The following is a 23,159-nucleotide window of genomic DNA, read 5'->3' as shown; positions in this document are numbered from 1 at the left end:
GGTCATGGAGGTAGATTTACTGAATTGATGTAAGGAAACTGGTGGAGTTCTTCAAGGGAAGACCAGGGCTGTCCCCTTAACGTCCACCACAGGGTTTGCCATATAGTAGGGACACAACAAATGTTTATTGAACTGAACAGGCCTGGATTTGAGTCATGATTATATGATTTCTAGATATGACCTTAAACAAGTTCTTTACTCTCTGTGCCTCCATTTTCTCTGAAAATGGAGATCATAATCCCAGTTGTTGAGATGGAAATTAATATATATTTATCAAAGTCTATTTCCTTCGCTTCCTGGGCACACAGCTAGATAATGCTTCAGCCTCCAGTTATGTTAGATGCCTACTGACTCACACACCACTAGCTCTCAATATATATTTAAGGAAAGATTGTAACTACTGAAATGTTCCATTATAAACTTTGTTGTGGGGGCACCTGGGTGGCTCAGCTGGTTAAGCGGCTGCCTTTAGCTCAGGTCATGATCTCAAGGTCCTGGGATCAAGCCCCGTGTCAGGCTCCCTGCTCGCAAGGAAACTGCTTCTCCCTCTCCTCCCTGCTTGTGTTCTTTCTCGCTGACTCTCTCTTTCTTTCTCAGAAAGATAAATAAAACCTTAAAAAAAAAAAAAAACCAAAACCAAAACTTTGTTGTGTTACCAGTTACTATTTATCTTGATCCAAGATGATATCTTTTTTTAAAATTTCTTTTCTTTTCTTTCTTTTTTTTAAGATTTTATTTATTTACTTGACAGAGAGAGAGACAGCCAGTGAGAGAGGGAACACAGGCAGGGGGAGTGGGAGAGAAAGAAGCAGGCTCCCAGCGGAGGAGCCTGATGTGGGGCTCGATCCCAGGACTCCGGGACCATGCCCTGAGCCGAAGGCAGACGCTTAACGACTGAGCCACCCAGGCGCCCCCCAAGATGATATCTTGTCTGGCCACAGAGGTGGTTAAGACCAAATGAAAATTTCCAATGGATAACTTGTTGTAAAGAATATGCTTTTTTACACAGATCTAAGTGATAATGATTAATTCTTCCCTAATTATGAGCCATGGAAAAAAGCCATGTATACTTAATCCTCCAACATAGGCTAGAACTGGAAAGAAATAATAGTTGTAGAAAAAATTTACAGGGTATTTCTTTTTTTCCTCACCACTCATCTAATTTGAGGACACACTATTATTAGAAACAGTGTGAGGGCAGAGGGGTATGTTGTGGTTAAAGAATGAGAAAAATGATTTGCAGCTAACAAAAACTTGCTGATCACTGAGGTGGAGTCTTCTGGGGTTGTAGTACCTTAGATTAAATCATCAATGGTTTAGATGTTGAATCTCGATTTTTCTGGTTCGGTTAACATGGTCGCATCACTTAGATGAATTAAATGAATCCACAGATTCTCCTGCCAACCAATTTCTTGTGAGAATAATATATAAATCAGAATGCTAATTTACTAATTCACGATGATAAATGAAATCAAAGAGCAGATGTATGTTTTATCAGCTGCTTGATGCACTTTCTTTGTAGGAAAATCTATATGGAAATTTATATCAGAAAGTTTTCTGATAAACAGGAATCTGGAGCAAGAAGAGTTAGATGTGTAATCTTAAAGGCCAGGATTATCGCATTATGATAACTGAATACAATCATTTCAATGGTAAGGACAGACTTGCTAAGGGAGGGTTGCTTTTTCTCTACTGATACTTTCTTTTATGTGGCTTGAGCTAGGATGGTGTAACTCCTCGCTTCTCACTATCCCTTTACCCATCCCAGGGAAGAGAGAGTGATATCTGATTGGTAAATTTGGGAAGAATGACCTAGGCATCTTGCCTCATTCCCTCTCTTTTTCTTGAGCAAGGTTGCACACAGGGAGCACACACTTTTTTCAAGATTTAAGACTTCTTTGGTTCAGTGTGTTGCCCAGGGCCAACTTCTCCACTGGGCACAGTAGGACCAATGTCTAGAGTCTAGCATACTTTCAGAGGCCCCTAAAATGTTTTGTTTTAGTTTAAAATCAGAAGGAAAAAAATGAACTTGTAGGTCAAAGAAAAAGATTTTTTAAAATATTTATTTGAGAGAGAGAAAGAGAGAGCAAAGCAGTGGGGAGAGGCAGAAGGAGAGGGAGAAGCAGACTCCCCACTGAGCAGGGAGCCCAAGGCAGGTCTCTATCCCAGGACTCTGGGATCATGACCTGAGCTGAAGGCAGACGCTTCACTGACCGAGCCATGCAGGTGTCCCACTCAAAGAAAATGGTTAAAGGGAAATTGTTTAATATATATATTAACATATATAACATATATATTTATATATATTATTTCAACATCTTCATTATCCATTCACCAGTCAATGGACACTTGGGCTGTTTCCATAGTTTGGCTATTGTAAATAATGCTGCAGTAAACATAGGGGTGCATGTAGCCCTTTGAATTAGTGTTCTTGTATTCTTTGAGTAAATACCCAGTAGTGAGATTGCTAGATCATAAGGTATTTCTATTTTTAACTTTTTGAGGAACCTCCATACTGTTTTCCACAATTTGCATTCCTACCAACAGTGCGCAAGTGTTCCTTTTTCTCCACAGCCTTGCCAATACCTGTTGTTTCTTGTGTTGTTGATTTTAGCCATTCTGACAGGTGTGAGGTGGTATTTCATTGTAATTTTGATTTACATTTCTCTGATGATAAGTGATGATGAGCATCTTTTCATGTGTCTGTTGGCCATCTGGATGTCTTCTTTGGAGAATGTCTGTTCATGTCTTCTGCCCATTTTTAAATTGGATTATTTGGTTTTTGGGTGTTGAGTTTTAAAAGTTGTTTATGTATTTTGGATACTAGCCCTTTATCAGATAATGTCATTGCAAGTATCTTCTCCTATTCTTTTTGATTGATTGTTCCTTCACTGGGTAGAAGCATTTTATTTTATTTTATTTTATTTTATTTTATTTTATTTTATTTTATTTTATTTTATTTTGACATAATCCAAATAGTTTATTTTTGCTTTTGTTTCCCTTGCCCCAGGAGACGTATCTTGAAAGAAGTTGCTATGATTGATGCCAAAGAAGTTACTGCCTGTGGTCTCTTCCAGGATTTTTATGGTTTCAGGTCTTACATTTAGGTCTCTAATCCATTTTGAATTTTTTTTTGTATATGGTATAAGAAAGTGGTCCAGTTTCATTCTTCTGCATGTTGCTGTCCAGTTTTCCCAATACCATTTGTTGAAGAGATCATCTTTTTCCCATTGGATATTCTTTCTTGCTTTCTCGAAGATTAATTGACCATATAATTATGGGTTTATTTCTGGATTTTCCATTCTGTTTCATTGATCTATGTGTCTGTTTTTGAGCCAGTACCATACTGCTTTGATTACTACAGCTAATATAGCTTGAAGTCCGGAATCATGATGCCTCCAGCTTTGCTTTTCTTTTTCAAGATTTCTTTGACTATTTGGGATCTATTGTAATTCCATACAAATTTTAGGATTGTTTGTTCTAGTTATGTGAAAAATGCTATTGGTATTTTGATATGGATTGCATTAAATGTATAGATTGCTTAGGGAGGGTAGTATAGACATTTTAACAATATTTTTTTCTTCCAATCCATGAGCATGGAACATCTCTCCATTTCTTTGTGTTGTCTTGAATTTCTTTCGTCAGTGTTTTACAGTTTTCAGAGTACAGGTCTTTCACCTCTTTCAACAGGTTTTTTTGCAGCAACCCATCAAAACTGAGAATTCTCTATGCTCTGTCATGAACAAATGTTCAATGTAGGATATATTTTGAAACACCTACATCTACAGGGGACCCCAAGCAAAATCTGGAACTGTTTTACATATTTAAAAAGCACTTATGGACTGCCTGAATGGCACAGTTGGTTAAGCATCTGCAGCCTTCAGCTGAGGTCCTGATCCCCACATCCAGTTCCCTGCTCAGTGGGGAGCCTGCTTCTCCCTCCCTCTCTGTGCCTCCCCCCACTTGTGCACTGTCTCTCATGCTTTCTCTCAAATAAATAAATAAATAATCTTAAAAAAAAAAGCACTTATGTTAGGTGATACTATTATATTTGAAAAGCAAGTTGGAATTACAAATAACATTTTTCTAGGAAAAAAAATCACGTTCGTAGTCTTTTTTCCTTGCCTAGTTTACTTGATTAAAACCCTGTATGGAGTATCTGTATGGCATGGCAGAACTAAAAATGTGAGCGCTACACCTATTTAAAAGCCGATATTATTTTCCATTTCACCATGCTACTACTCTCCTTAGTAAAAATGACAGTGATGATGCTTTGTATGTGTATGTCTTATCTCAGAAAAATTGTCACAGTCTCCTTAAAGTCGGGGGGTTGTGTCTTCTACTTTTACAATATCCCTAAATTCTCAAGAAATATTGGTTGAAAAAAGAATAGCTCCTGATATTTATTTTGTTATTTAATTTTTCAATGGGATTTCAATGATACAAATAAATTGTGCTCTTCTACCCCTTAGTGTATATATGTAATTATTCTGACTTTACAGCAGATATAATTTCATCATCCCATTTAAATTCACCTTAATTAAAAGGTGTATAGGGCCAACTGGGTGGCTTAGGTGGTTAAGTGTCTGCCTTCAGCTCAGATCAAGATCCCAGGGTCCTGGATGGAGTCCCTGTGTAGGGTTCCCTGCTCAGCGGAGAGTCTGCTTCTTCCTCTCACTTTGCGTACCCCCCTCCCGCCCCCCTCCATGGGCGCGTGCGCTTGCTCTCTCTCCCTCGCGCTCTCTCTCTTTCAAAAAAAAAAGGTGTATAAACACAAATGAAGCTTCTATGCTACAATTCTTGGAGTGTGCATTACAATACAGGCTCATACAAAATGTATTTAACCTCATTTGTAGGCTGTTTTAACTCTAGGAGTTGCTTTACAAATATCATTCTGGTCCTTCTAGGAATTTCCCAAGTACTTCTCATCTTTTCAATACTGGGAAGGATGATATAAAATAAATAGTACTACCCATAGATTTGAAAACATGTTAAAGGAAATGGATACCACCTCCAGAAAAGTTTACCCTCAAAGTGTTAAGTAGTCCTGGGTCTTGGAAATTTATATTTGAATATGCTCAAATAATTGCACTGGGATTGGTGCTCTTCTTGCTCTGTTCCCTAATGCTTTTCCTTTCAAAATACAAATCAGTTTAAACCAAACCAACAAACTTGTTTTAACAATCCTCAAACTCCATTCTAATTAGCAAAATTCAAGACTTTGTCTTTCAGAAATGCTATCACCAAACATTCACTTAGAAGTCTCAGTTCTTAGGCAGGATCGGAGGGGAAGGTCTATTAGGTGGAATGTGCTACTTGGCCCCAGGCCCAGTTTATATTTTCCATCAGCAAACACTGCTTTTGCTTAGGGTGAATTTCTTTTAGAATGCCTGTTGAGCTTGCCCTCTCTCAACTTGAAAGAGGTGAGGTTTGTGTGTGTGTGTGTGTCTGTGTTTCTTTTTATTTTTAAAATTTTTAAATAGTACAATCAAATTTTGAGAACCCAATTGGATTTCATTATAGAGATTGTCACATTTAATTTTAAAAAGAATTTACAAAAAACCTACTAAATAGTTAAACTTTGTTGGACACCACTATTAGAAAACACCTCAAGTTAACCTAGGCCCAAAAAGGGAAGGTTTATTATAATAAAAGGAATGTTTTAAAGAAACCAAGGAGAGGGATGCAGCTAGCCCTGAGAAAGACAGCAAGCAAATCTTTGAGAGCCCAGATAGTATTTTCTTTCCATCTCTCAATCTGTCTTCTCTGCTTCGTCTCCTTCATTCTTGCGGGGACTGATTCCTTTGCTCCCCAGGCTTCTTGCAGAATATATCTGGCCCCAACTCCTGAGTTAACCCCGGAACAGGCTTAGCTGCACAAAGAAACGGAATCTCTCTAGAATATCTTATTCCTTCTTAAATATTTTTTAAAAATACTAAATAGATTCTTTTGTTTCAAAAAGGTACAGTGAAAAGTCTTCCCAGCCTTTTCCCTTTAGTTACCTATTTCTGTTTCTCCAAGGCAACCAACGGTACCGGTTTGTTCCAGCTCCTTCCAGACCTATTTTATGCATATGTGATAAAACACATTTATCTATCTATCTGTCTGTCTATCTAGGTATTCTCTCTCCATTTTTTTCCACTAATGGCAGTATAACATATACACATTTTCACTGAGCAATTTATTCTGGAAACTGTACAGTATCAGCATTTAGAGAATGCCATAGGATTTGACGTTGTGATGTAGCATATTTCACCAGTTCTCTATTGATAAACATCTAGGTTTCCCCCCTTTTTTGCTATTACAAATAATGCTGCAATAAAAACTGGAACACACACACATTTGAGAGTAATTTTTCTTTTTCTGTGAGCAATCTTTTTTATGCTTTGTCTGTTTTTTTTCTATTGGATTATTGGTCTTTTTCTTATTGATTTCTAGGTATTTATATATTAGAGAAATCAGTCATTTGTCTCTGATTTGAATCTCATTTTTTCTTTTTCTTTTTTTTTTTAAGATTTTATTTATTTATTTGACAGAGAGAGAGACAGCCAGCGAGAGAGGGAACACAAGCAGGGGGAGTGGGAGAGGAAGAAGCAGGCTCATAGGGGAGGAGCCTGATGTGGGGCTCAATCCCATAACGCCAGGATCACGCCCTGAGCCGAAGGCAGACGCTTAACCGCTGTGCCACCCAGGCGCCCCAGCCACTTTTTCTTTGTTTATCATTTGATTTTAATGATGCTTTTTGTCTTTGTCCTAATTCTAAAATTTCCCAGGTAGGGCTAATTGGATAAAACACCTACTCTTGGTTAATTCACTGTGGCTGGGGAGGTAGAGTCATTTTAAAAAAAATCCTGGCGTGTACTTTATGGAATGGGGGTAAGTAAAACTAAGGCGAAATTGTGCACAAGGAAGGTACCCTAAAATGTCTACTACATTTCAATGTGTAAAGAACCTTTTCTGGTAACTGGGGATATGGTTTCTTGCCTAGGGGAAGAGAGCTTACAGCTTGGAGAAGTTACACAACCACGAACAGTCACCATTGGAATCAGGTAAGAGAGGATATACAAATCACTGTGGGCATAGAGGAAGAAGCAGTTCATTATGTTTGGGGTATGTGGGAGAACTGTAAGGGAGAAAAGGAATTTGAGCTGGATTTGTAAAGACAGAAGTAAGTGAAAATGAGTGATTGCTGGCCAAGGGCGTAAGATCATTGGAAGTAGGTTATATTGGGAAGTGTATGATTGTCATAAATGGAAGAGTAATGTGACTGACAGAAAGATGTTACCAGGAATGGTTACAGGATGTAATATTTCCTTACTGGTAAATGATACGAAATCTTAACACTTACATAAAGTTGGAGCTACCACAATATGCTTCTGGACTGAAGTGTGGCTTCCTGTAAAAATCCCCCCCCCCCCCCAAGACAGAACTGTGGTTGCTGTCATACCCACAGGGTTCTCCTGGGAACGAGAAAAATTTCCTTGCCATTCTGCAGTTCTGGTTCTCTTAGGGTTTTGTGTGTGTGTGTGTGTGTGTGTGTGTGTGTGTGTGTGTGTGTGTTTAATACTCTCTTTGCCAATCCCATCTCGACCCTTCCCTGTCACCTTTGGAGACTGCCTCATGCCTGCCTCCCACTTATGGAGAAATTGGGTAAAACAAGGATACATTTCTCGAGAGCATTCCTCAGTGTTTCTAGGCTTGAGGGTCTCTTTGAAGTCCATTTCTGTAGGATTAGTGGCAGGATTTGGACGTATGGGCTGAGGGGCTGGGATTTTATCTTCAAACATATAGATGAGGGTTTCTTCCCAAAGCATGATATAAAATTTTATGCCCTGAGATACTCTCCATGGATAACGATTTTTGGTCAAGTAAGTTTGGAAATATGTAATACTAGTCCCCTCTTTTATAATGTACAATGTCATATTAATCTCTGAGAATTTATGCAAAGGACAGAATGCAATGAGAAGCCCTCCAGTTTAGAAGAAATGTATAATTTATTTACCCTTCATTTACATATTTTCTCACACAATGTTTCTTACAATTTTGAGAAAAGCTAAAATAAATAGTGGGGAGCTGTGAAGTTTCTGAGACGCAGATTTGGTTTTTTATGAAGTTTTCGCTCAGCCTGCAATGCCCTCATTCTCCTTATTTTTTTCTTGTTTGCTTATTTTTTTGCTTTCTTATTTTTTACTATTGTTCTTTGGTTTCTCAATAGTAGGTTGACTTTTTTTCTCCTCATTCTGCCCCCCACTCAGCTTTACTGAGGTACAATTGATAAAATTGTATATACTTATGTATGTACAACGTGATTTAACATATATTGTGAAATGATTAACATGTCCATCAACTCACATGGTTACCTTGTAGGTGCATGTATGTGTAGAATACTTAAGATCTATTTTCTTAGCAAATTTCAATTCTCAAACGTTATCTCCTCTTGGTAGATATTGTTAGTATTCTATTGCTTCCCTCAGGTTGTTTCCTCATTTAAAACTTTTTTAAACACCGCTTTATGTCTGCCTTTTATATTTTATAAATAATTGCACAAAAAATAATTTTTCTTCATGATTGAGTCCATAATATCTGCAAGTAATAATAACTACCTTCTATTGAGTCTTTACTTTTACGTGGTTTCATTATTTTAATTAATCAGAAAGTGAATATAATGAATGCATCTGAGAGATGAGAGAAATGAGTTGTAGAGAGCTTAAAGTAATTTCCCCCAAGTCACAGAGCTTGCAGCTCTTGTTGAGTGTGGTAAAGCAATCCTTGATAAGGATAAGTCCATTGATACTTATTTACTTTGGATAACAGCAGTATTACCCACTATCCAGTTTCCACCAGATTTAAAGTTGAAAAACACAGGAGTTCCAGCATACGTTGGTCCTACTTTCTTTTAACAGAGTTCTTGCAACAATGCTATTCTAGAGGGGCTTGGGTGGATCAGTGGTTGAAAGTCTGACTCTTGATCTTAGCTCAGGTCTTGATCTCAGGGTCTTGATATTGGGGTTGTGAGTTCTGCCCCTGTTGGGCTCCACGCTGGATGTGGAGCCTACTTAACAACAACAACAACAACAAAACAATGCTATTCTAAGTTTAATTGGAAATGAAAACAAGTTTATCAGCTATTTTGTAGAGGAGGAAAAAATCTTGAGACAGATTTTCTTTGATTTGCCATATGCTGCATTATAGAGTAATGCTCACTCATTCTTTCATTCAGCAAATATCCATGGAGCGTTTATTTTGTACAAGGCTCTGAGTTTGGCAGTGAAGAATAAAAGATTGAATGGGAAATAGAACCTATCTTCAAGGAATTGATGAACTGCTAAGGGAAATTATAAATATGTAAATATTATAATTAAGCAGAATGCTCTGAGTCAAAAGCAAAGTATAGGAATGTGAAAGCAGAGTTTATTTTTGATTGGGAGGAAATCATACTTATGTTCTAAACATAAATATAAACATCAACAAGAAGGTTTAGTATTTAGCCATTAAATAGACCAAAGATGGCTTTAGACAAATATAAAAGATTTATTTATAATGCATTGGCCATTTTATTTATAAAAATCCAAGACATTTTCTAAAACAGAAACTATTATTTCCTTAAAGGCCATCTTTCATGTAAAGAAATGGCAGTGTTCATCTTATTTAAAGTATTAGGTTGTAGGTATTTTGTCATTCTTCAGATTCATCTGGCATTTTAGAGAATTAAATATTTTAATTAATTGTAACCAATTGGAAGATTACAGAGAGCAGAGTGTGATTAAGAGTAGCATCAAGATAACCATTCAAAGATTCTTAAATTTCTTCTTTGAAATTGAAAGATACATGATCTTGAATGAGAATGACCATGATAAACAATCTATTTATCCAATGTTTTAACCTAATGTCGATGTCTCGCCCTTTGAAAGATGTGTTGTACTTTTCCTATTGGCTTAGAATTTAAACCAATAAGGAAGGAGAACATTTTTATAAATATTCACAAAGGAAGGCTGGCATTGTGAATGTTGAGTGAAGACTGCTTTGTTCTTCATTTGAGTCTGACTTTCAGAATTTTGTAATATCGATGTTTTTCTTTTATTGGTGTAGTAAGCACTCGTTTTTAAAAAAATTCAGGCTGGATGATGTCTTGGCTTCAAATATATTTTCCAGTGTTAAGAACACTTTATTTCTTATTGTTCAGACAAGAAGTGATGAATCTTTAACAATGTTCAAAGGAAAATCAAGAATTTAAATGTGTTTTTATTATCATGGTGAACATATTTCATTCGAACAAAATTGATACTAATTTGCTGGATTTGTTTGAAGTCATAATTACTAGGGTTCTTTCATTTCTAAAGTGGTGTATATCACTGTTATTAGTCTCTTAATGGCTGTTCAGAGGCAGAGTTAATATTAGGTTTTCAGCAATAGCTATTTGTATCTTGAGATTCTGGGTACTTTATTAAAATTTTTGCTGTTTTGAAATTTAATAAAAGCATTAATAAAGGTTTTTGTATTGTAATTTAATATTGGGACTCGAGGATCTTTAATAATACCAAAAAAAAAAAAATCCTACAAAAGGGGAAAAAAAGCCCTTTTTTTCCCTTTGTATTTTTGTGTGTAGTTGGTTTCATTAGAAAATTTACAATCCCGAGGTCTCTGCTTAAGTATTTCTGATTCTAAAAAAAACTCCACTAGAATGTTTTCATTGAGTGTGAGTAGGTATTCCAATTAGACCCAGATGAAGATAAAAATCCACTTGGAATTTTTTCCAAATTTCCACTCAGTTTAAAGCAATTACTACAACGTGGACAGTCTGTCTCTTCGACGCAAATACTTTGTCAGGAGGCTATTTTGTTTCTCTATGAAAAACAATGAAGGTGGAGTAAAAAGCAATTGCAAAGGGAGTCGAACAGAGGGAGAAAAAAATGGATCAGTTAAACCACCACCACCGCCACCACCAGCAGAAAACAAGGGTGAAAAATTCGTGTACCTGAAAACATTGATTTCACATCAGAATATAGATGAAACAAACCAAAGAAAGCAGAGTTTAGGGGAAGAAACGGAGCAGGCGTAGGAGACGAACTAATAGTACAGTGATCGCAAAAGGGAAGAAAACCTCGTTGCTTTTCCTTGGCACTGAAAACCGAAGCTCTAACTGGAGGGCAAAGGTCAGTGCCTACAGTGCCGCCTCGCAAACAAGCCCACGTTTTGGTGCTTCCGCCAGCGTGTTCGGACCGACGTGGGCAGCTCATGTTGGGAGCCGGCAGCCTTCGTCCCGGCCACGGCCACCGTCGACCCCTTTGTCTCCCGGCGGCAAGGCGGCCGGCGCGCCCGGAAACCTCCGCGGGCAGTGCCGCGCGCGCAACGACGGAGTTCGCGCGCCCGCCGCCGCCGCCGCCGCGGCCCTACACGCCCCGAGTCAACAGCCCAGTTAGGCAACGCTGAGGCGGTCTGGCTCGCCCCGCGGTCCCTCCCAACTTGCCGCCGGGACCCGTGCGCTGGCGGGCCCGCCCCGGCTCTCATTTCCTCCCCCACTTCGGCCAGTACCGAGTACGACCTTGTGTTTCTGTTTTGCTTTTGGGTTGGGAGAGTGCAGAGGGCTGAAAACAGCTGTGGTTTCCCGCGCCGTTTACTTCGGCAAACATTTGAGGCCCCTTATTGATAACGTTCACGGGCTCAAAACAGCTCCCGCCTTCCCCGAAAACTCCACACATTGAAAAGGGCTTGCTCCTCCCTGTGGCCGTTCCACGAGGGGAGGGGGAAACACAGGATTTCGGGGGAGTTTTTGGTGGTAGTGGTGGAAGTACAGGTCCGATGCGGCAGAATCGGCCAGGCCCGGACTCGCTCTCCTGAAGGAGCGGGAGAGGCGGGAGCGCCCGCGGGCCCGGTCTCCCGAGCCGGCCCCGCGGGGCGGGCCGGCGCCATGGCGGAGCTCGGGGACGAACCAGAGGTCGCGGCGGGGAGCCGGCGGGTGTGGGGGAGGCGGAGGGCGGCGAGCCACCTGAACGACGTGGCAGCCGTTCCCTACTTCCCGAGACCCCTCCCCATTCGGCCGCCCACCCGCCCTCTCGCGGCTGGCTGCTGCGAGGCTGCTCTTCCCGGGCCTGACAGAGAGCGGCAGTGTCTCCCCGCCCGGCACTCGCCGCGCGTCTCCCCCCCCCCCCCCAGCAATCCCCCCTCCCACCCCTGCGGCCGCCGCGGCTCGCCAGCCTAGCGCGCCGCCGGAGAGCGCAGTGGCGGCGGCGGGAAAAGGGCTGCGGACCCGCTGCGCCGCGTCGCGCACTCGACGACGCGGCCCCGGCCTCGACGCCCTCCACCCGCTCTCGGAGCAGGTAAAGCCGGCGGGTGGTAGGCGGGGCGGCGGGTCCGGGAGGGAAGGGATCCCGGGGCCCCGAGCCGAAGCGGAGGGCCTGAGGCAGCGGCGGGCGGCGCTGCGACCGAAGCCCAAATCCCCGAACGTGGGGGCCGGCGGGGGCCGCTTCTAGCCCGGCCCGCGGGCCTGGCCGCCTGGACGGACGGGAAGTGAGGCGTCGGCGGGAGGCGGGCCCTGGCGTGCCGCCCGAAACCGGGCGAAGGCGGGGGCCCCGGCCTCTTCTCCGGGCTCCCAGTCCCGGGCGGGCCTCCAGGCCCCAGACACACCCCCTCTCGACCCCCCGGGGCTTCTTCCCTGTCGGTTCCCGCCGGGACTTGACCTCGTGCCCCTCCGAGCACCTTCGGCGTTCCCCAGGCGGAGCCTCCTCGGAACTTCGGGCCACCCAGCACGTAATCCTAGCAAAGCCGTTTATTTACTCACTTCTTCATATGCAAACACAGCCTCTCACTCCACACGTTCCGATTTTGGATACTGTGGGGAGACATCCCGGGTCCCTGGTATTGTGTCTCTTTGACCCTCGTCCGCACCCCCTCCCCCACCGCAACTTTGATCCTCTCTGGGACCTTGCTTGAACCCTCTGTCGTCCGGACCCTCTCCGAGATGTGCGTTTGGAAATCCATCTTCGATAGAGTGAGTCATCTGACCGGGGGCACAGTTTATTCCTTACGCTCTTTTGATTAAAACAGTAAACAGTTTCCCACTCCCGCTCCCCGCCTCAGAGAGCTAGAGTAATAAAGTGTAGATGCCAGATCACGCTTGGTGTGGCTTTAAAGCATCTTCTTTCGCAACAGCCTTTAGAACTAGGAATCTGATATTCGTGGCAGGGACAGGTTTGTACACATTCTCGCCATGCAGTGGTTGTAATGTCTCCATAGCACAGTTGCGACTTGAAGGCAGGATTGGCTGGTTTTTCTACTCAACATCTTTAAGCCAATCAGGAAGCGCTGCTTGCCTGGAGACTGGTTAACTCAGGAAAGGTGGGGATTGGTTGAACGCAGAGAAGAAAATGCTGGTGATAAACCTGGTCTCTGGGAAAAAAATGACTGATTTGCAGAGGCTTCTCTTCTCTCACTTTTTTTTTTTAACGTTATCTTTTCATCCCAGCATCAGCTTTTTCGTTCCGTTTTTATTATTTTTATGGTTTTTCTTTCAAACACCCAGCTCTTTTTTGTAACTCGTTTTAACCATCCTTCAGTTTTCAATGAAAGACTCCTTACACGCTTTAAGAAATGTAAACGTCATGTGTTTTGATACTCGGTGTGATTCAGTTTTCTAACGTTCGTTTAAAGGTCAGAAATTAAATCAATTTTTAGTTCCTATGCTAGTTAGAACCTTTATCCCTTAAGTGGTTGTGCCAGGATAGGGGGGCTGCAGTGGTGGAGATGGTGGGAAGAATAAGGAAGAAATGGCTGCTTTTGTACGAGGAGCCTACAATTTAGTTCATGAAAAAAGACTAATATATTTAAAAAAAAAAAAAGGTACAAAATCCCAGTGCAGAAACCCAGCATACAGTACTGATGAATGTCAGTTTGTGTACCTGTTGAAGCTTTAATAGCTTTGAAGGGAAGAGTAAAGAGGACCAAGTATTGGACTGAATAGAAAAAGTGGGATTAAGTTATTACAGAATATTTTTTCTTTATTGAAGTACGTATAGGATCTAGTACACAGTAGAGGCTAAATGAGTATCAGTGTACGTGCATATTTTTTTTAACAGTATCTGAGGGTTTTCCTTCTTTTGAAATCTCCTTTTCTGTCTTCAGGATTATCCCTGGTTATTGATAAGCAAAACAGTAACCATTTTTTAGTCAATGTGAATTTTAGGAAACAGCTATCATCTTTGCCTTCCTTCCCTTCAGCTTTTATATGCAAACTCATGTTGTAAGTCTTGTGAAGAATATGTCAGGCCAAATGTTGAATCTTAATAGATCCCTATTAAGTGCCTTTAGAAGTAGCTTTAGGAATTAAAGAAGAGATGGACGTTTTTATTTTATTATTATTATTTTAAAGATTTGCTTATTTGACAGAGATGCACAAATAGGGGAAGCAGCAGGCAGAGGGAGAGGGAGAAGCAGGCTTAGCCCGGTGCAGGGCTCGATCCCAGCATCCCAGGTGCATTAACTGAGCCGAAGGCATATGCTTAATGACTGAGCCACCCAGGTGCCCCTGAAATTGAACGTTTTTAAAAAATATTTACCATGCCAGGCAGTGAATAAGACAAAAGTCATTATCGGCCTCATCATTATAGTAATAAAAGTGACTACCACATATCTGTTTGTATATGTGCGTGTGTATATATATATTATGTATTTGTGCGTGTATATATGCATGTATGCCAGGCACTGTTTTAAGCACTGTACATTTGCTGTAATTAATTGTAATTAATTAATTTTCACAGTTTTATGAGATTTGCACTATTATTGGTACTATTTAACAAATGAGGAAACAGACAATATGAGAAATGTGAAGAAAGTTGTCCCAACATCAGCCAACTGTATTTGGCAGAGCCAGGATTCAGTCAATTCTGGATCTTTGTGACCCCAAGCCTTACTTTTAACATATTCTTGTGGCTGTCTGAAACAAAACTTTAGTTATCAAGTAAATCACGACACTTCCAAATATCTACCATTCCTCCTATTAGTTGTAAGATGGATTATTTTATATACCTCTACAAAAAAACCTCCAAAACAACAAAAAACCAAAAAACTCCAAGTAACTGTGATATGCCATTGATTTTAGAATGGTCCTTATTGCAGAAATGTAAAAAATGTCTTAAAATTGATGAAATAAGGTATATTGGTTTGTCACATAAACATTTTTTCCCTCTACATTACAGTTCAATTTATTTACATGAAATCATATACAGATTTTAACATTACTCTGAATTTTGGTTTATTGAATGTACTTTTAAGTACCTTCCTGCCCACTGTGCTAAAGTTTTAAAATATGTCTAGGTGGGCAGACTGGAAGAATCTCACCCTTGTTCTCCAGAAATTATTTTAGTAGTACATCCGGATTCAGGTTGTGCTTCCAAACTCACATAATTTTGAAAATTGAAAAAATCATTTCATTAATTTCCATGGGGAAAGAAACTAGCTATGCCAGCTAGGTTTTTATGACTATTAGTGGAATTAGTAGTAGGAAGAACCCACATGTTGCACTTGGCTGAGCACTGGCTCTGGGTGAACCAATTTTCTAAACCTCATTAGACTAATGGTGGACACTATTTTTCTAAACATGGATTGCTCATATCCTTTGATCATCTATTACATCTGTTTCTCTTAAAATTTTGAGAATGGTCCAGATATATGGTTATTAGTGTCTTTTTTCTTGAAAATATTTTTCTCTAGCTTGCTGTTTTTTTGGTTATTTTTATTTGTCAGAAGTTTAAAATGTTCATACATGAATCTGTCGTTCTTTTCCTTTGTCATTGCTCATATTTCTAAATTAAATTTCAGTGTTCCACAGATGTGATAATCAGTTTTTTCTAATATTTCTAAAATTAACTTTGTAATCAGAATTTAGGATAAATTCTAAGCATAAATTCATAATTCCAAGGCGATACCACCTTAGTTGTTTTACAAATTGCTATTAAACCATTTTACCACTGTTAAAAATTTTAATCTTCTTGTTTTGGAAGGCCTATCTTATTACTACATATAAATTTTGAGATATAGTAGGGCTTTTTCTGGACTCTTGATTTCTTATAATAGCTCCTCAATCTTTTATTGGTTTTTTGTGACTACACCATCTAATTTTATTGTTTTGTTTTTTAGTGGGCTTCATGCCCAGCGCGGAGCTCAGTGTGGGGCTTGACCTCACAATCCTGAGATCAAGACCTGAGCTGAGATGAAGAGTTGGTTGCTTAACCAACTGAGCCACGCAGGCACCCCTTCATAATATGCATTAGTATTTAGTAGAGGGAATTTCCCCATGTTACTTTTTTAAAGAAAAACATTTTTACACATCTTCTATTCATTAAATTTAAGAATTACTTTGGGAAACTGACATGAATAATACTTGCTTTTTTTTGTTCTGAAGCAGGGTGTCTTTTTAATTAATTAATTTTTTGAAGTGGACCCCAACATAGGGCTTGAACTCACAACCCAGAGATTGAGACCTGTGCTGATACCAAGTCAGTTGCCTAACCACTTGAGCCACCCAGGTGCCCCAAAGCAGGCCATCTTTTTTAAAAAAAATTCTGTGTTTGAATTTTATTTCTTCTGCCTGGAGTGTTTTACTGTTTTCTCTGTCCTCCTCCCCCTAACCTTTGAACTTTTGGTATATGTCCAATATACACTTATTGCTATGCTGAGCTCCTTCTTCCCTCCTTCTAGTAATTGAGCTTCCCTGAATCTTCCTTTTTTTTTTTTCCTGCTAACACTGGTCCCAACCTAATTACTTCAGGTATGTAGGTATTAAATAAATATTGGCATGAATAGAGGAGCTATTTTACTTTTAAAAATATTTCTCTCTCTTACCATCTGTATTCTGATAATTCTCTTGTCTCCAACCCAAAGCTCTTTTCCTGATAAGTAGACCCATGTATCATCTATCTTCATGACCTGTCCATTTGTATGCTACCGTCTGTACTAAGCATATCCCAAACTGCAGTCATTAAAAACTTTCTCTCTTCCATCCTCAACCAAAAGTACAGAATAGCCTGTTTCATTTCGGTCTTCTTTCTAGGGGAAGATTAAATGAGATAATGCATGTGTGGTAAGAATTCAGTAAATAGTAGACATTGCTAATAATATCTTGGCAGAAACATGGGCTATTCCTTGTCCTCTCTTTTTGCTTCTTGGCAGAAACATGGGCTATTCCTTGTCCTCTCTTTTTGCTTTCACATTCTGATTGATCACTGAGCCTTGTTGGATTCTTTCTTCTTAATATTTCTTGACTCAGTGCCTTTTCCCCATCCCCAAGGCTACCATCCTGCTCAAGGTTAGCATCATCTCTCATCTGAATTGCTACAATCCCCTCCTAACTGGTTAGCCCTGCTTCCAGTATTGCCTGCCAATCCTCCCCCCCCCGCCATTGTAACCAGAGTAATTTATCTGATACAGCTGCACATATAACTTCCCTGCTAAAAAACCTTTTTTTGGCTTTTCATCATCTTTAGGATAAAGTCTGAACTTCTTAATTTGGCTTTCTGGATCCTCATGATCTGGTTTCTGTTCATCTCTTCATCCTTTCTCACTTTTTCCCTTTGCCTTCAGTGTGCTAGTCATATTCAGTTACTGGCATTTCTTCCTTAAGATGCCAGGTTTGTTAAATCTAAGCCTGAGTACAGGAGCTTCCCTCTGGAATGCCTTCTCTGGTCCCCCGCGTCCTTCCCCTTTGGTTTTGTTATCTCATACTTGTCTTCAGGTCTCAGTCAAGATGACACCTCTATGGGGAAGCTTTTTTTTGGTATCTCAAGGCTTGGATTCATGTTTGTTCCATGTCTTCTGTTTATTTCCCTAGCCAACTCTATATTATCACATTGTTATAGTTCGCTTATCTGTCATCTCACCATGTAGTGGTTAGGGTATAGGAAAGGAAGGAGGTGAATTGACTATCTTAAAAAATGATGTGATTTGCATGGAGGGAATTAAGTAGTTATTTTGGGGTTTACCTAGTAGGGAAGGGAAGGAGACACTATATCTGATAGATGAAAGTTTTCCTTCTTTCTTTTCTTTTTTTGAAGATTTTATTTATTTATTTTTGAGAGAGAGAGAGAGAACGCACGTGTGTAGAGGGTGAAGTAGACTCCCTGCTGAGTTGGGAGCCTGATGCGGGACTCCATCGCAGGACCCTGGGATCATGACCTGAGCTGAAGGAAGATGCCTAGCCGACTGAGCCACCCAGGTGCCCAGGATGAAAGTTTTCTAAGTTAGGAAAGGCATACTAGGTATGCCCTTTTATAGCGTCAGTGAAATACATCTTTACAACAAATTTCCATTTATTTAGTTTTTCTGTTAGGACTTTTTGGATTGCAGGTAACAGATACGGTTTGAAATAGCCTATTTCAAGGGAAACGTTACTGGTTAAAAACCATATAACAGAAATTGTATGGATAGAGATGGCTATAAGAGCTAAGGTAGGAACTTACCCATGGGTAGGTCCTTCCTATACTTAAAAGTCTGTGCATACTGGTGCCATTTCTCCTATTGTGAATATGCTTCACATGGTGGGTGGGACCTGGTTCATGCCAGCACAGGCGTATTTATTTAGAGCCTACGTACAATAGTTTTAGGTAGACTTGGTCACATGTCCCTCCTTTGACCAATTCCTGCAGCTGAGGAGATGAGGTGCTATGCTTCGTTTACTTTAGATCATGTGATGTGCTCATTTATGTGTCAGGGGTCTGTTAGCAGAAAACAGACCCCTGGTGGAGTAGGGGAGGAGAAGGAGTTCTGGGCGGACACAAAGAGTATTCATTATCATTCTTAACCATTCTTCTGATTACAAATTTATTTTCCTAGGTACTTTATTTATCAGAAAGAAATACTCAGTATTATGTGCTTTAGTATTCCAGGTTCTCAGTTGGAAAGTCTAATATTTTTATTATGTTTTAAAAATATTTTTTTTATTTATTCATGAGAAATAGAGGTAGAGGGAGGGCAGGCTCCCCATGGAGCAGGGAGCCATCATGACGGGAGCCGAAGGCAGATGCTTAACCAACTGAGCCACCCAGGCGCCCCAGAAAGTCTGATATTTTAAAGAATCAGTTTGGCTTTTTGATTTGTGCTGGCATGTAACAAATATTCATTGAGCTCTTGTTTGCTAAATAACACATTACCTGGGAGATGCTTATCAACTAGTAGTCTAAGCAAGTAAATACAGAGGTGCTAAGATAGAGGTATATCTGGGATGCAGTGGAGGCTGTGTGTCCACGTCAGCCTTTGGGATGGCAGAAAACTATTCTGAAGGAAAGTTAGTTAAGCCAAGAAATATGGGTTGGGTGGAATGGTGTAGAGGGACTTTTGGGCGGAACATTTGTGAAGCACAGAGATGTGAAATGTCCTACTTTGTGTGGAGAAACAAATAATTAGATACAGAAATAATAGAGAGTACCTGAGGAGGAGTAGAAGAAGAGGGAGCTAGGGGTACATAAGAGACCAGATCATGGAAGTCCTTAAGTGCTTTCCCTAGGAGTTAGAACTTAATTTTGAAAGCTGTAGAGTCTTTGAAGGATTTTAAGCTGGACCTCTCAGGCTTGAAGCGCCTGTGTAATATCCAAGTGGTTGTGTCTGTCAGGCAGTTAAGTATGTTGGAGTTTTGGAGAGAAATCTGGGCTGGAGTCATAGTTATAGGTTGATATCATGGGTTTAGATGAGCCTAGAAAAAGCTGGTGGAGCAGTAAATTGGGGACAGAATCCAGGGGAGCAGTGACACTGAAAGACTGAGCAAAAGGGAAGGAATCAATGGAAACTGAGAAGGGATAGCCAGAGAAAAATCAGAGAAAAATCTGTAGGGGGAAGATTGCTTTGGATTAAGATGTCAACAGGAAGTGGGAATTTGAAACAACAAATGTAAATTGTTATTTTACAAAACAAACTTTGTAGGGAATAGTAGGAATTTGGTTAGTCTCAGTTAAGAAATTTGATGCTTATCAATTCTGGTTGCATTGAGAAAATAAAATTTCTTCCTTTCTTCCTTCTTTTCTTTTTTTAAAGATTTTATATTTGAGTAATCTCTACACCCAAAGTGGGTCTTGAACTCACAACCCCGAGATCAAGAGTCACATGCTCTACTGACTGAGCTAGCCAGGTGCCCCAAGAAAATCAAAATTTCAAACAAGTTTTTCCAATGCAGGAATTTGAACTTTTTAGAATTAGACTTTTTAAAGACAGAAAGGAGAGGATGGAGGCTTTTTGATAGGTGATGGTTCATAGGAAAGAAGTGGTTGAGCAGGGGATGGATATAGTATATGTACAATCCTAGTAGGTAGTAGAGTACTTCGCGTATAGTTTCTGGAGCTATAAAGATCCAGGAGATCCTATTCTATCACAGGACCCAGAGTTGATAATTGATTATGTAGTTGTAACTAATGTAGTTCACTTCTCAGGATTTCTATTTGTGATTTTCTTTTCCGTTCTGTTTCTGACTCCAACTCTCTTCAGTGAACATTTTCTTTCCCTGCTAAATCACCTTCTCTTATTTTTTTCCCTTTGTAGTTAAACCCCTTATAATTTTATTTAAAAAATTGGTGAACATATACCATAGAATTTACTATCTTAACCATTTTTAGATGAACAGTATAGTAGTGTTAACTATATGAGCATTGTTAATACAGTAGATCTCTAGAACTTTTTCATCTTATAGAACGGAAACTCTAATCCCATCAAACAATTCTCCTCTTCTCCCTCTTCTCCAGCTCCTTGCAACTGTCATGCTACTTGCTGTTTCTAAGAATTTGGCTTCTTTTGATACTTACTATAAGTGGAATTGTACAATATTTGTATTTTTGTGACTGGGTTATTTTACTTAGCATAATGTCTCCAAGGCTTATCCATGTTGTAGCATATGACAAGATTGCCTTCCCTTTTTGTGGTTGCGTAATATTCCAACATGTGTGTTTGTGTGTACACCGTGTATTCTTTATCCATTTATCTGTTAAGGAACATTTACGTTGCATGGTCATTTTTGGTTGCTTCCACTTCTTGGCTATTGCGAATAAGGCTATGATGAACATGATTGTGCAAATATTTCTTTGGGATCTTGTTTTCATTTCTTTTTGATATATACCCAGAAAGTGGGATTGATAGATCATAATCTGTTTTTAATTTTGGAGGAAACTCCATATTGTTTTCCATAGCAGTTACACATTTTGTTTCTTTTTCTTTTTAAAATTTTAATTCCAGTATAATTAACATTCAGTGTGAAATTAGTTTCAGGTATACAATATAGTGATTCAGCAGTTCTGTATATTACTCAGCAGCTGCACATTTTACATTCCCACCAGCAGTACGCAAGGGTTTCACTTTCTTCCCATCCTTACCAACACTTGTCCCTGCCCCCCTCCCCCTTTTTTGATAGTGGTCATCCTAACAGGTGTGAGGTGATATCTCATTATGATTTTGATTAACATTTCCTGATGATTAGTGATGTTCAACATCTTTTTATATGCTTGTAGATCATTTGCGTATCAATCACCTGTGGATAAATGTCTATTCAAGTCCTTTGCCCATTTTGAAAATGGAGGGTTTTTTGGGTTTTTGTTGACTTGTAGGAGTTATTTATATATTTTGGATATTAACACCTTACCAGATATATGGTTTGCAGATATTTCTCCTATTCTGTAGATTTCCTTTTTGCGCTGTTGATTATTTTCCTTTGCTGTGCAGAAGTTTTTTTTAAGTTTGACGTAGTCCTGTTTATTTTTGCTTTTGTTTCCTGTGCTTTGGTGTCATATGTAAGAAGTCATTGCCAGTCCAAAGTTACGAAGCTTCCTCCCATGTTTTCTTCTAAGAGTTTTATGGTTTCAGGTCTTATAGTTTAGGTCTTTAACCCATTTTGAGTTAATTTTTGTATATGATGTCAGGTAAGGGTCCAAGTTCATTCTTTTGCATGTGGATATCCAGTTTTCCAAGTACCATTTGCTGAAAAGACTATCCTCTTCCCATTGTGTAGCCTTCGCATCCTTGTCAAAGATTACTTGACTTGTAGGGGTGCCTGGGTGGTGCAGTTGGTTGAGTGACTGACTCTTGGTTTCAGCTTAGGTCATGATCTCAGAGTCATAAGATCGAGTCCCGGGTCAGGCTCCATGCTCAGTTTGGAGTCTGCTTGGGATCCTTTCTGTCTTTCTCTCCCTCCCCTTTTGCCCTTTCCCCTACTCATGCTCGCTTGCTCTCTCTCTGTCTCTCTCTCTCAAATAAATAAAGACTGTTTGACTATATATGTGAGGATTTATTTCTGGGTTCTGTATTCTATTCCAGCTCTTCTTCTGTTTCTTTATGCCATTACCATACTGTTTTGATTACTGTAGTTTTGTTAAAATGTTTTGAAATCAGGAAACAAATCAGGAGATAAAGCCTCTAGCTTTGTTTTAATTTCTCAAGGTTGGCTATTCAGGGTCCTTTCCTTCATTTTTTTTTTTTTAAGATTTTATTTATTTATTTGAGAGAGAACGAAAGCGATCATAGAGGGAGAGGAAGAAGCAGACTTGCCGCTGAGCAGATAGCCCATTGCCCCAGTTCAGGGTCCTTTTCTTCATTTAAAAAAATTAATTTTCTTAAAGTAGGGTCCATGCCGAATATGGGGCTTTAATTTACAACCCTGAGATCAAGAGTCATCTGGTCTCCTGACTGAGCTAGCCAGGAGCCTCTCCTTCAGTTTTATCCTTTAAGATTTCTTCTTTCAGGGGCACCTGGGTGGCTCAGTCGGTTAAGTGTCTTCCTCCAGCTTAGGTCATGATTCCAGAATCCCAGGGGGCTCCCTGCTCAGTGAGGAGTCTGCTTCTCCCTCTGCCCCTCACCTCGCTCTTGTGCTCTCTTTCTCTCAAATAAAATCTTAAAAAAAGAAAAGATTTCTTCTTTCATTTTCTTCCTTCCCTTTACTTACAGCGTGATTGAATTTTTCTTCTCAGAACACATATGGTTAGATAACCAGATATAACCTTTACTCTGCTTTATGAAAACTTGCATATTTGAATTAGAAGTTTCAAATTAAGTGTTGGTATTTGGATTAAAAAAGGATTTTTTACTTTGTAGACTAGACAAACTAGTTTACTTGAAGCGTGGTACGTTTTAGAAACTTTTATAAATGGAAAATACTTAAGCATACAGAAAAGTAGAATAGTACATTGAACTCATTTATA

General features: G+C 39.8%; 1 protein-coding gene across 15 annotated transcripts in view; it reads left to right on the top strand.

The window, feature by feature from the left end:
* The first annotated feature begins 12,162 nt into the window (after positions 1–12,162).
* Positions 12,163–23,159, top strand: part of N4BP2 (NEDD4 binding protein 2) — an 86,325-nt gene continuing 75,328 nt past the window's right edge. For 12 of the 15 annotated variants that reach the window (XR_015725521.1, XR_015725522.1, XM_045815841.2 and 9 more), the window contains exon 1: positions 12,164–12,317. The gene's annotated coding sequence lies outside the window, so the exon portion shown is untranslated. The other 3 variants (XM_087864189.1, XM_087864194.1, XM_045815836.2) reach the window with 2 other exon arrangements.

Source organism: Ursus americanus, chromosome 8 (assembly GCF_024610735.1).
Source record: "Ursus americanus isolate L20-20 chromosome 8, mUrsAme1.1.p, whole genome shotgun sequence".
In the NCBI taxonomy this organism is placed as follows: domain Eukaryota; kingdom Metazoa; phylum Chordata; class Mammalia; order Carnivora; family Ursidae; genus Ursus; species Ursus americanus.
Note: the sequence above shows the minus strand (reverse complement) of the source record. Positions and strands in the feature narration are given on the sequence as shown.